Below are 6,033 nucleotides of genomic sequence, written 5' to 3'. Positions count from 1 at the left end.
TATGTCTCGTCTCCTGAATTGTTAAGAATGGTGGAACAAGAGGATAAACAGGTTCTGCCTCATGAAGAATCTGTAGAAACAATAAATTTGGGCACTGAAGAGAGGAAACAAGAAGTGAAGATTGGGACTTCTATTTCAGAAAGTACCAGGCGTAGTTTGATCACTTTACTTCGCGAATACAAAGATTTTTTCGCGTGGTCATACCAGGACATGCCAGGGCTAGATGAAGATTTAGTGGTCCATAAGCTCCCATTAAAGCCAGAATGCAAGCCCATCCAGCAAAAATGAAGACGGATGAGGCCCGAAATGCTGTTGAAAATAAAAGAGGAAGTCAAGAAGCAATTTGACGCTGGCTTCCTACAAGCCTCCAAATATCCAGAATGGGTGGCTAACATAGTCCCGGTACCAAAGAAAGATGGAAAAGTACGAATGTGCGTGGATTATCGTGACCTGAATCGAGCAAGCCCAAAAGATAATTTTCCCTTGCCACATATTGACATGTTGGTGGACAACACAACAAAACATTCATTGTTTTCTTTCATGGATGGATTCTCGGGGTATAATCAGATCAAGATGGCTTCTGAGGATATGGAGAAAACTACCTTCATAACAATGTGGGGAACGTTCTGCTACAAGGTGATGCCATTCGGGTTAAAGAATGCTGGGGCAACATATCAGAGGGCTATGGTGACGTTATTCCATGACATGATGCATAAAGAAATAGAGGTCTACGTCGATGATATGATTGCTAAATCTCAAGGAGAAGAAGAGCATGTAATGAACCTCAAGAAGTTGTTCAAAAGGCTGAGAAAGTTTCACCTAAAACTTAATCCAGCCAAATGTACATTCGGGGCTACCTCGGGAAAGTTGCTAGGCTTCATTGTCAGTGAAAGAGGTATCGAAGTTGATCTAGATAAAATAAAAGCCATCCAAGAATTACCACCTCCGCGCATGCAAAAGGAAGTTAGAGGATTTTTAGGGAGATTAAATTACATCGCCTGATTTATCGCTCAACTTACCAACCAATGCGACCCAATCTTTCGGCTTCTTCGAAAACATAACCCGGGAGAATGGAACGAGGAATGCCAAGTGACCTTTGATAAGATAAAACAATATTTGTCCAGTCCTCCAGTGCTAGTACCGCCAATTCTGGGAAGACCATTAATTTTGTATCTGACAGTGTTCGAAAGTTCAATGGATTGCGTACTGGGACAACATGACGAGTCAGGAAAGAAAGAAAAGGCGATCTACTACCTCAGCAAAAAGTTCACTGGATATGAGGCAAAATATTCGTCCGTTGAGAAATATTGTTGCGCTCTGGTTTGGGTAGCTCGGAGACTCAGACAATATATGTTGTATCACACGACATGGCTAATTTCAAAGCTGGACCCAATAAAATACATGATGGAATCGCCGGCACTATCAGGAAGAATGGCACGATGGCAGCTCCTCCTTTCGGAATATGACATTGCCTATGTAAGCTAGAAGTCAATAAAAGGGAGCGCAATAGCTGACTTTTTAGCAACTCGAACGACAGAGGAATATGAGCCTTTAAGATTCGATTTCCCAGAAGAAGACTTAATATGCATCACAGAAATAGAATCCGAGTCATCAAAAGAGAAGTCATGGAAGATGTGCTTTGATGGTGCGTCAAATGCTTTAGGGCATGGAATTGGAGCAATCCTGGTATCACCAGACGAGAATCATTATCCGTTCACTGCAAGACTGAACTTCTTCTGTACCAATAATATCGCAGAATATGAGGCCTGTATCATGGGGCTTCATGCAGCTATCGAACGAAACATCGAGATCTTGGAGGTGTACGGGGACTCAGCCCTAGTGATTTACCAAATCCGTAGAGAATGGGAAGTGAGGGACTCAAAATTGATTAAGTACAGCGATTTAGTGGCTGGATTGATCAAGGAATTCAAAAAAATAACTTTTCATTACTTCCCACGAGAAGAGAACCAACTGGCTGATGCCCTAGCCACTTTGGCTTCAATGTGCAAAGCAAGTAGAGAAGCAGAAATAATGCCCCTCAAAATGAGCATATACGAGGTCCCTGCACACTGTTGTAGCATTGAGAAAGAAGTAGACGGACGGCCTTGGTTCCATGATATCTTAGAATATATCAAGAATCAAAGGTATCCCGAACAAGCGAATGAGAACGATAAAAGAACAATTAGAAGAATGGCAGCGGGATTTGTTCTTGATGGGGATATCCTGTATAAAAGAGGAAAGGATCAGATGCTTTTGAGATGTGTGGATGATGTTGAAACCAGAAAAATACTTGAAGAGGTCCATGAGGGAATTTGCGGAACGCATGCCAATGGTTTCAATATGGCCAGAAAGATCATGAGACTCGGTTATTATTGGCTGACAATGGAAAGTGACTGCATCAATTTTGCCAGAAAATGCCACAAATGTCAAATCTACGGCGATAAAATTCATGTAGCCCCTTCACCCCTTCATGTCATGACTCCTCCGTGGCCTTTTTCTATGTGGGGCATGGATGTCATAGGGCCAATTTCTCCAAAAGCTTCAAATGGAAATCGATTCATTTTTGTGGTTATCGATTACTTCACAAAATGGATTGAAACCGCTTCGTTTGCCAATGTGACGAAGACTGCAGTGTGCAAGTTTTTGAAAAAGGAAATCATTTGCCGATATGGTTTGCCTGAAAGAATCATCTCAGATAATGCCACGAATCTGAACAATAAGATGATGAAAGAAGTGTACGAGCAGTTCCAAATAAAGCATCATAATTCCTCGCCCTATCGCCCAAAGATGAACGGGGCTGTTGAAGCAGCTAACAAGAACATTAAGAGGATCATTGGGAAAATGACTGAGAATATAAAGATTGGCACGAGAAACTTCCATTTGCTTTGTTTGCATATCGCACATCTGTACGAACATCTACGGGAGCAACTCCTTTCTCTCTAGTCTATGGAATGGAAGCTGTGCTACCTATCGAGGTTGAGATCCCCTCTCTGCGAGTATTGATGGAATCAAAGTTAGAAGAAGCAGAATGGGTTCGAGCTCGATATGATCAGTTGAACCTCATTGAAGAAAAACGTCTAAGGGCAATTTGTCATGGGCAAATGTACCAAAAGAGAATGATCGCAGCCCATGACAAGAAGGTACGACCAAGAGAGTTCCATGAAGGAGAACCCGTTCTGAGAAAGATTCTCTCAATACAAAAAGACCTGCGAGGAAAATGGGCACCAAATTGGGAAGGACCATACGTTGTAAAAAAGGCATTCTCAGTAGGAGCTTTAATCCTTACCGAGATGGATGGGAAGGAGTTACCGAATCCAGTGAATTCGGATGCGGTGAAGAAATATTATGCTTAAGATGAAAACCCGAAAAGGGCATCTTAAAAAAAAAAGGGCGAAAACCCGAAAAGGGCGTCTTGATTAGTACAAAAAGATTAGGATGAAAACCCGAGAGGGCGTCCTAATGAAACAAACCTGGCGGTCGAACGATAGGTCAAGTAGTGAGACTACAGTATTTGAAGCACTTCTGAAAGCTCGAAATTTTCTACGCAAGAAGCCATGCTCGAAAAGATTATTGATTGAGGAACGTGGAAGAGTTCATGTGTTGAATATCTAGAGCATTTGTATCCGTTGAATATGACCTTTTCTTTCTTTTTGACAATTTTACTCTCATTGGTTAACTTTCTTTGTTTGCCACACTTGAAATAAAGGAATATGAGATATCCTTTGTGTCCCTACCTGACCATTTTCATGCATCTCATTATGTGTTTATTTAATGATAAATAGTGAAATGACATACTCTAAACAAAAGAAATGTCAAGCATTACCCGGATAAGAATTTGATAAGTGCAAGATCTTCAAAGCAAGAACAAAGTTTAACCAAGGGCAAAAAGGGTGATATCTGAGAAACGTCGATTACTCGTAAAGCTCGAAGATAGGTATGAGGCCTGAAGAGAAGGTCGAGAATCAAAGCAATGAACGCAGATCCTCAACAATCATGGCGAAAATGACATACGACCAATATGCTTAAGGAGCACTGCATAATCATGTAGGCATAAAGGCATTTAAGACAAATATGTGCATATCATGATGACATCATGCATGGCATATACAGGTAATCCAGTAAAGCAAGAAATCTTGAATGAGAGTCGCACTGAATCAAAGGAAAAGATACTCGAGTTCTACCAAAGGACTGGTTTTGGTATTTTGATGTTTAATATTCATGCTTTCCAAGGAAAATCAACTCATATTGCGAGAAATGAGTTGAGCCTCAAGACACGTTGAGGTATTTTTAAATTTTTTAAAAAATCAACTCATATTGCGAGAAGTGAGTTGAGCCTCGGGGCACGCCGAGGTATTTTTAGTTTATGTTTTAAATTGACTCATATTGCGAGAGGTGAGTTAAGCCTTTTAATTTTTGTTTTTCAAAATCAACTCATATTGCGAGAAATGAGTTGAGCCTCAAGACACGTTGAGGTATTTTTAAATTTTTTTAAAAAAATCAACTCATATTGTGAGAAGTGAGTTAAGCCTCGGGGCATGCCGAGGTATTTTTAGTTTATGTTTTAAGTTGACTCATATTGCGAGAGGTGAGTTAAGCCTTTTAATTTTTGTTTTTCAAAATCAACTCATATTGCGAGAAATGAGTTGAGCCTCAAGACACGTTGAGGTATTTTTAAATTTTTAAAAAAAAAATCAACTCATATTGCGAGAAGTGAGTTGAGCCTCGGGGCACGCCGAGGTATTTTTAGTTTATGTTTTAAATTGACTCATGTTGCGAGAGGTGAGTTAAGCCTTTTAATTTTTGTTTTTCAAAATCAACTCATATTGCGAGAAATGAGTTGAGCCATCAAGACATGTTGAGGTATTTTTAAATTTAAAAAAAAATCAACTCATATTGCGAGAAATGAGTTGAGCCTCGGGGCACGCCGAGGTATTTTTAGTTTATGTTTTAAATTGACTCATATTGCGAGAGGTGAGTTAAGCCTTTTAATTTTTGTTTTTCAAAATCAACTCATATTGCGAGAAATGAGTTGAGCCTCAAGACACGTTGAGGTATTTTTAAATTTTTTTAAAAAATCAACTCATATTGCGAGAAGTGAGTTGAGCCTCGGGGCACGCCGAGGTATTTTTAGTTTATGTTTTAAATTGACTCATATTGCGAGAGGTGAGTTAAGCCTTTTAATTTTTGTTTTTCAAAATCAACTCATATTGCGAGAAATGAGTTGAGTCTCAAGACACGTTGAGGTATTTTTAAATTTTTAAAAAAAAAATCAACTCATATTGCGAGAAGTGAGTTGAGCCTCGGGGCACGCCGAGGTATTTTTAGTTTATGTTTTAAATTGACTCATGTTGCGAGAGGTGAGTTAAGCCTTTTAATTTTTATTTTTCAAAATCAACTCATATTGCGAGAAATGAGTTGAGCCATCAAGACATGTTGAGGTATTTTTAAATTAAAAAAAAATCAACTCATATTGCGAGAAATGAGTTGAGCCTCGGGGCACGCCGAGGTATTTTTAGTTTATGTTTTAAATTGACTCATATTGCGAGAGGTGAGTTAAGCCTTTTAATTTTTGTTTTTCAAAAATCAACTCATATTGCAAGAGGTGAGTTGAGCCTCGGCTCACATGCTGAGGTATTTTCAATTTATGTTTTTTTCAATCTATGCTTTTCAAAAATCAACTTATATTGCGAGAGGTGAGTTGAGCCTCAAGGCACGCTGAGGTATTTTCAATTTCTGCTTTACTAATTCTACTTTTCAAATCAACTCATATTGCAAGAGGTGAGTTGAGTCTCAAGCCACACGCTGAGGTCTTTTCAAATTCTGTTTTTAATTTCTGTGTTTCAAAAAAATCAACTCATATTGCAAGAGGTGAGTTGAGCCTCAGGGCACGCTGAGGTATTTTCAATTTCTACTTTTCAATTTCTGTTTTTCAAAAATCAACTCATATTGCGAGAGGTGAGTTGAGCCTTTTAATTTCTATTTTCAAAAACCAACTCATATTGCGAGAGGTGAGTTGAGCCTTTTTCTATTTTT

This window comes from Gossypium hirsutum, chromosome A07, assembly GCF_007990345.1.
Source record: "Gossypium hirsutum isolate 1008001.06 chromosome A07, Gossypium_hirsutum_v2.1, whole genome shotgun sequence".
In the NCBI taxonomy this organism is placed as follows: domain Eukaryota; kingdom Viridiplantae; phylum Streptophyta; class Magnoliopsida; order Malvales; family Malvaceae; genus Gossypium; species Gossypium hirsutum.
Note: the sequence above shows the minus strand (reverse complement) of the source record.